The sequence below is a fragment of the Lepeophtheirus salmonis genome, unplaced genomic scaffold (assembly GCF_016086655.4).
Source record: "Lepeophtheirus salmonis unplaced genomic scaffold, UVic_Lsal_1.4 unplaced_contig_2647_pilon, whole genome shotgun sequence".
Classification (NCBI taxonomy): Eukaryota; Metazoa; Arthropoda; class Copepoda; order Siphonostomatoida; family Caligidae; genus Lepeophtheirus; species Lepeophtheirus salmonis.
The window spans coordinates 30786-39419 of record NW_027293445.1 but is presented as its reverse complement, the minus strand read 5'-3'; the positions used below and the strand labels follow the sequence as shown (position 1 = coordinate 39419).

The window sequence follows — 8634 nt, the reverse complement described above, 5'->3', positions numbered from 1 at the left end:
GCCACTGTACATTATTTTATTTTATTCTCCCTCCATAGACTGCTTTTATTGCATCCAAGAGATCAACTCTTCTGATGTCCTTTAAATATTTCGACACAAAAATCAATTCGCAATATCTTCTTATTCTGGTATCCACGAGGCATACTACATCGGGGTAATCCAACAGGAAACCAAATTGGGGGCATTTTTTCTCCAGTTGATGCCACAACCCCCAACTTCATCACAGAAGCCGGATGTTTCGGTCTTGGTGTGTATTGTTTTTTTGTTAATTTTTCGGCTCTGTGTGAAATTTGTATAAGATATTGGGAGTCATCACCCTATATAATAAAAGTTATAATTTAGTGTAATTTCAATTTTGAGAACCTTATTTCCAAGTGTAGTCTTATGTATTTGGATGAAAGATCCCTTTTTACTTGGAATAGTGAGTGTGATGATGCAGTTGTGGTGAAAACTTAGGTGATACAATGATGTAAAATGCTTCTTACTGATTTATTATAAGTTTATATATGTTTTTTTTTTTTAGATAGAAGATGGATTAGGAATGTCCTATTTGAAATTGTTCTTCAGGCTATGTGTGAAAAAATTCTTTTGATTTTGTCTGTATTTATTTGGTTGAGGTAAGTGATAATAAGATTTACCTTTTTACAAACATCTGTCAAATGAATTCATTTATTTTTAAAATTAAATTTATTTTCTAATTAACTTTTTTTAATGACCTCATACACAAATATTGTATGTTATTAGGTGGGTTTTTGGTGGAGCAACGGGAGAAGTAGAACTATGCCTTATTGTACTTACTATGGATCATATCGTTGTTCGTGAATTTTGTGGAATATGATTTCTCAGTTTTAATTTGCCTCTTAGCCCGTTCCTTACCAAAAATCGATCTGAAGACTCAAGATAAACGATACCGACAATAAGGAAGATTCTGATCGATCTAATTACATCCATTAGTACCTTTTTCTTTGTTTTGACAAAGATATTCCAAATTTTCTGTTGATTTCTATCAATTATTCTAGTTCTATGATATTGAAAAACATTTTAAAATGTACTCGACGAACTTCTTCGTATTAACTATCGTCATTAATTAGCATTCGTTTAAAGTGAAAATAAGGGGAACCAGAAAGGGCACTCCATAGAGTGCAAACCTCCCCTAAAATAATTTTTCCTAAAAATTAACATCCATTTAAATGGTTAATTTGTTGTTAAAGGTTTTGCAATGTTAAGCATTTTTTGATCTTATGCTGTATATAATGTGACTTTATTATACTTACATAACGACAAAAATTTCAGTGATGTATTTCAATTTGTTCGAAAGTTAATTATGCAATTTTAACGTTTTGTGTGACTTTGCCCTCTCAAAATTCTATAGTCTCTTAAAAAATCAAACATATATTTTAAAATTCAGAATGAGATTTTAAAAGTATTTTCTATTTTTTTCCCCAAGGAAGTCAAAATACACTTTATATTAGAACTAAATTTAAACTAAAAACTGAGTGCATAGTATGAAAATGAGTAATTAATTTGATACAATAGATTTATTATTAATGAAAATAATATTTTCTGGAAATATAATTTAGTACTGACTAAATTGATATCATTGTTATTAAAAAAATAATGTTATTATTTATTGTATTGGTATTTTCACTTCAGTAAATATAAAGCCGTTCAGATAATTTTTAGATGAATTGGATTTCAATTTTGTGAGGCACAACTCCACTGCTGAAAACCCCTTTCAAATTTAATACTTCTAAGCTTCATTGTAGCATTTCCTATAGCATTTCTGAGTATATAAAAATTTTGTCTTCTCTTGGATGTTACATCAATGTTTAAGTCTTAAATCACTGGTAAAAACAACGTAAAAACAAATAACAAAAAGCTTACTTATTTATATATATATAAGGTTGAGTTTTGTGTGTTTTTATTCCCAACTGTAAATGAGGCCTGAAACATTGGCGATTTTCTGGGGGGTCAATTTGATTCTGTACAGAAAACACAAAAGTTGTTTTTTGGAGGTCCAGGAGACTAGATCATATTTCAAAAAGTGACTGGCATCTCAAAACATAACTATACGAATAAGGTCGTTTTCTAAATTTATTCAAAATCAAAAAGAAGATAAATTGTGAGTGTACACGTCTAAGTGTATATAGGTAAATATATATACATCTTTATTAGGGCTAGGACAGTATACTAATACGAAATACGGTAGACCTTGCACGCGGTATGTGGTTTGGTACAGTATGATAGTAAAATATTTTTTTTTTTTTTTTTTAAATAGAATTAATGTAGTTTTTTTTTTTTTCGATAGTTATTTTTTAATTTTTTCTTTTCTGTACAAATAAATTATTTCTAAATACATATACTTAACTTCTCCAAAAAACGAATTATGGTATAAAATATAGACAGGCTATTTAATACTATTATTCATGAATTTATAATTGTTTTTTTTTTTTATAACTCAAATTCATTTGGATGTTTACTCAATTCATCCGAACTGTGCAATAATTAATGGGAATCTTTCACAGCTTAACAAAAAGCTCATTAGAATTCAATCAACCAAAAGTTATAAGCATTTATTGGGGAAAATAAGCAGAAAAATTGAAAACTCACAACAAAATCCTATCTATCATGAGTGAACACGTAATACGTGTATGGACTATTTATTTCTAAGAACTTAGAATATTATAACTTTCATATTTCAACAACTTCCCCCTTCAAAATGAAGAGGTTTTGTTATTCGAAATGAAAAATAACATGATCACATACATTTTGGAACCACAAAAACTTTTTACTTGGGGATTTCATGGCTAAAATATATGTGAGTATTTTAAGCAATCCTTCTATTTAGGTATAATGTTTAAAATCTTAAAAAATGATTTTGAGTAAAAAAAATGATTGATACAACCCAAAATCAAAGTAGATATTTGGTTAATGTTTTTAAGTAAACTCTAAAAACATAACTAAATTTATTTAGACTTTTGTTATATATTATAAAATTATACAAAACAAAAATTTTAAATTTAAATAAGTTTTAAATTTTATATGATTTTTTTGAAATATGAGAGATAGGTTAAATACTGTAAGATATAATGGACTAACATACAATTCCTCAAACTTGCTTAACAATCTATTTTAAGATAATGTTCAATCAAATCTGCCATTACTCCAATTATATTATAAAGTAGATGAAAACCTATTAATGTATCAATTATCAATGTAATTTTAATATATAGTTAAGGAATTTTGGTTATGTCATAGAAGTATAGCGAGAGAAAAATCATGTATTTTCAATCTCCAATTGTTTGGTTGTTTTTTTATTTTTGATTAATGTAGACTATTTAAAACCAAAAATTGATTTACTTCCATTTACATTTTGTGAACTATTCTGAAGAACATAAATATGTAATAGCTCCAGAATATATTTTTTTACTTATCATTACATTACATTAAAAAAATAATAAGATGCAATTATCAAATCTTTAAAGAGAATATGTTTTCATTAAAACATCCATTCTTGAACGAGAATACAAGTAATATTATATAAGGTTGTATAAAATATAATTTTAACACAAATAATATTTTGTAATAGATCAATTTCATCTTGAGAGTTCAAAGTTTTGTCTACAATATTGGTGTATAATAACCAATATAGGAAGAATTTACATAAGTACATCCCAATCTATCCTCTTACCTACCTAAATTTTCTTGTAATATCCAAGAATACACCCAGGACCAAAGGTTGTGCAAGTGAAGTACTGGTCCCAAGGCAGGTTAAATTTCACCACCGCAGCTTACTTGAGCATCAAGGACCTCTTGTAATATCTAAAAATACAACCCAAGTTGTGCAGGTGATCTTAAACTTGGCACCCTTTTGGGACAGTACTTAGATGCAGAAAAGTGCATAACAATAAAGAATGTTATTAAAATAGATATTCTTCTAAAAGGTATAAAAAATATTTTTTTCCTTGATGTTAACAAAATGGACGCGAACATAGAAGCAATTTCCTTAAACATTGTTTCCCAATTAAAAAGTATTAACTTCTCACAATGTCTTAATAACTCAAAAGAAGCAGCTATTTATTTTTGTTTAGGATATGTAAGTCACTCATTATGTAAAATAGTTTTTTGCAAATCATGCCAAAATATGTTCTCATATAAAAAACGAGAATGTCATGTTGATTTGTTCTCTTTTACCTCTGATGAGGAAAAAAACAGTTGGGCCGATCAAATTGATAGAGGTGGACTTACCCGTCCATCAGATCTTGTATTTCTAATTTGTTATGTTTTTCAAACTTTTTCAAAATTAAAAGATAACCACCCAATTTTCAATCAAATAACTTCATCTCAATAATTATTTATTAAAGTATTTTTAAATATTTTTGAACATGATCTTTATGCTTCAGGCAATGCCAAAGCAGAATGTGAGGAGAATCATACTTTAACAAATCTGTTCCAACTACAATTTATTCTTTCGAGATGTGCCTTCAATACGCATATTGGATATTCAAATTGGTTACAGGAAAGTTCAAATCCCTTTTTCACCACAAGGCTAGTTCATCCCAAATCAAGTTCATCGCAAGGAAAGTTTATATCAAGACAAGTTTATCCTGAGGAAAAAAAAATGCATATTTTTATATAACATGCAATATTAAGGGAAATGAGTACATTGCATAATTTACTCGTATAAGTTCAAAATGTTTTTATAATATATAACAAAAGTCTAAATAAATTCAGACAATCTCCACCAGGATTAATAATTAAATTCAATTTAGGAAAAATAAAATATTTTAAGCTATGAAGCCAATTTTGTGCAATTGGTGGTAAAGGGTTAAATAGCAGGGCTGTGAGTCGTATTTAAAAATACTGGACTCCCACTCCAGTATTTTGAATGTCCCCGATTCCGACTCCAATACACAATTTTATGATAATATACTTTATAGCCTATATAAGTACTATTATGTTATTTGAGTGTAAATACTATAAATATAGATTTAATTTATAGCTATAAAGGTAGTTATAAGTTATATATTGTAAATAATTGTGCCAGGGTTAAAGAAAGTATTTGGAATATAAGATATTTAACGAGATGAACAACAAATTAAATGGATCAAAATCTATCTATTGCTAATTCATCCATAAGTTTCTGAAAATAATTTATGCAATCGTAACCGAGGAACAAAAATAAAAACAACCTCTCAATTCAAAGTTACAACATGATGACATTGACTATTCACAAGGATAAGTAATGAATTAGTGGCTACGCTCTAAGTAACATAATAATTTAGACTTTAGAGATGTTAAGGAATTGTGTTTGTATATAGACTATATAGCAGGTCTGAAATTAGTGAAGTAAAAAAGTTAACTTTTAAGTTTAAATAATTAAAAAGTACTTCATACCTTTATTTATAACCTTTTAAAACCTTTATAAAATTTACGAACACTCAATCTAAGTAATAGATTAGAAATAAGTTACTCATAAATCTTGCATAAGCATATTGTAAAAGTTGTCATTCGACGTCTCATAATGTGTAATTTGAATTATAGCATTAACCATTTTTATTACCAACTAATATTTGAAATTTATACAAAGGAGTGGTGTAAACGTAGGCAATATAAATTTTATTGTACCACAGAATACCTATTTATTTATAAATTTAATTGGAAAAAGTAAAGCCTCAATTAATAAACACAGAATACTAGGCTCACAAAATACATTGTGACTGGTATTTATTTAATCATATATTATTAAACCATCTCTTCTTTCCATATCATTAAAACAATTATTTAAATAAATTATCAACATAGCAAACCAAGCAAATTAGCCTTGGCTAATTTGGCAAGCCGCCTTGTGTCTTCCGTAAAAGTCCTTTAATAAATTTATTAATATTTATTTCTAGACTGCTTTTATGTTGACTCGTATCATATTTGCTTTTCTGGCGTTTACGACGCTCCTACAACGCTCTGACGTCACTAAATAGCAAGTTTCCCCCTAGTCATTGCAGTGGAAAGAAAGAAAAGAAAAGTGAGACAACAATCATGTCAACATTGAATAATTTTAATTTATTCTGTACGTTTTTAAATAAAACTTATCGATTGCAATAAAGGTGAGTAAAGTAAGCAGTTCAAGTGAGTGAGCTATAGGGTATCAAACAGATTTCGTGACGTTATTTAAATTTATTGTGCTTTTCATATTGACAATTGCTTTTTGAATACCTTTCCCATTGCTGGGTTCATTGGTCTTCCTTTGGCTTTGACTTTACGATTTTCACCGGTATTTACTTCAAATTCAAGCACATCAGTTTAGTTTGAGTTGTGATTCTTCAATGTATTCCGTACGTAACTTGTAAGCATCGTCGTAGTTGTTGTTTGGATCCAACATAAAAAGTGAATTGTTATTGAAGTATTACCAAATTCCTATACTTCATAGTTCCAATTTTTGAACTGTTCCAAAGGCGTGATACTTTAGAAATTTGTGACCATTGTATTCATGTATATTCGTAATAGCTAACTTGACACGAATATTAATCTTCAGAGTCGTTCTTGCTTCTGTTACTTGTGGTGCTATAACTATTTTCCAATTTTCTAACTCCGAATTGAACACTACTTATTTAAAGATTTCAATTTTTAAAGCAGGACATTTTGACCTCAAAATCAGCAATAATAATGTTTGTACTATTGTAAGAGTCTCCTTGAATACCTCAAACATAAATGATGTTGATACCAGTTCCCAGAATGTAACTTGCCGGACTACATCATTTGGATGCACTACCTTTTTGTTTTTCAAACTTTATTCAATTTTTGGAAATCAAATTACTACCTATCAGCTTAGATGCGGTTGGATGTATTACTAAAAATACTAGCTACAACATTACATTTATGTTGGAACCGTTGAGTACTTTAGTACTTACATATACGGTAGAGGAATCCAAGTTTCAAAAGGATTATCAAAGAAACAACTTCTAAGCAAAACAGCTTATTAAGTTCACTAAACCTCGATGAAAAATTATTAAAATACGAAAAAATCCTTAACGAGAAATTACTGCTCAATCCACTAAATTTTGTATATAATGAGATTTAAAATAGTCATTTCCATAATGACTATATTAAAAGCAATAAGAATCATTTATGTAAATTTGGGGAAAATAATGTCTAGTTCACTAACAGAGTTTTAAAAATTACATATTTGTTATAAAGATAAATTACTGTTACCCTTAATGTAATATTTTATCAGCTTCATAGGAAGTTGAGCAAACTCCATCCTTTTGATCCAAACATAGATGAGATCGATTTACTAGGAGTAGGGATTTTTTTTAAATTTCAGTGATATATTTGAAGTTCCTTCTATTTCTTTAAACCTTAACTAAGATGACGACTATGCCTCATTAATTTATCTAATCAATAAGTCCTTTCGAAATTTACTCATCCTTCCAGATACGTGATTCCTTAGTCCTTAAAAAAGGAGAATCAGTAACTCTTTCTTCTTTATTTTATAATTTTCACAATTTTCCTTTTTTTTCTTTCATTCGAAAAATGTAATTAAACTGAGCAGGACAATGAAAAAATAATAAGAAAATCCGGTAAAGGCGGCAAATATGTCATGCAGCAAAATTATCTAGAACCCTTTTTTGAAACACAATATATTTATTTATTTATTTCGACCAACGGTGGTAAATTAATCCTACAAATGTCGATTTAAATTTTGTGTTTATAAAATATATATAAATTATTATTCGTAATTAGAGTAAATAATTTAAAAATTTTAAAATAACATGACGGTGCAAAGAAACAAAAAAAATCAACACAATAAAGTAGACTAAAAATATAAATAATATATATAGATATAAACTTGTCACACAAAAAATAATTGACTTAAAATTGCAAGAGGTCAGCCTCACTTCCCTGACAAAGACAAAAGGTATTGTTTTACAAAGACTTGTAGATCTGTATTAGAAACTATGCTTACAGATGTCAATTATTGTTTTGGTAGATAGATTATATTGTGAGTGGATAATGGAGAGTCTTTTTCGTGGCATATATGGGCTCTATTTATTATTCAGGGTGACAGAGTTAGGTTTATCTTTTTTGTTTAAAACTTAATGGAGTGTAATTATATCTTTAATACCACGTCTATGAGACAAAGTGTTGAGACCACGTCTTTTGATTTTGCATTTATAGTTCTTGTAATGAAGAAAAAATTTTCAATAACTACTTGGCTTGCACCTTTTCTGAGTTAATTGAAGGATTCAAGATTTCAGATCCGTACGTGAAAAACGGAATGACTTAAAGTTTATAAAGTTTTACCATCACAGAAGAGTCACCAGTTTTAAAGTTTCTTTTGATAATTCCCAAGTTTTGGTTGGTCTTCCTAATCAAGTAGTTGCTTCTTAAACCTTAGATCACCAGAAATGTAGATTCCTTTGTCTAAGTAATCATCTACCATCTTGAGACTTGGGTGGAATAACTCTTTTTTGGAGAAAGGAAACAGGACAAATTTATTGTCATTTTTGTGCATTCTTAGAGAAATACTCCAGTTAATAAATTTGATATAGACATAACTGAGAGAGTTTAAATCAGAACAGATAATCTTCGTGTCATCTGCGTATAAAAATGCGTCTTCTGAAAAATTATCCACTA

The 8634-nt window shown here is 28.5% G+C and overlaps 1 long non-coding RNA gene across 1 annotated transcript; it reads left to right on the top strand.

Annotated features, from left to right (window-relative positions):
• The first annotated feature begins 277 nt into the window (after positions 1–277).
• Positions 278–2447, top strand: LOC121131197 (uncharacterized). The gene is made up of 3 exons (XR_005868973.2): positions 278–456; positions 528–617; positions 745–2447. It is a non-coding gene; the product is annotated as an uncharacterized lncRNA (long non-coding RNA).
• Positions 2448–8634: the final 6187 nt, after the last annotated feature.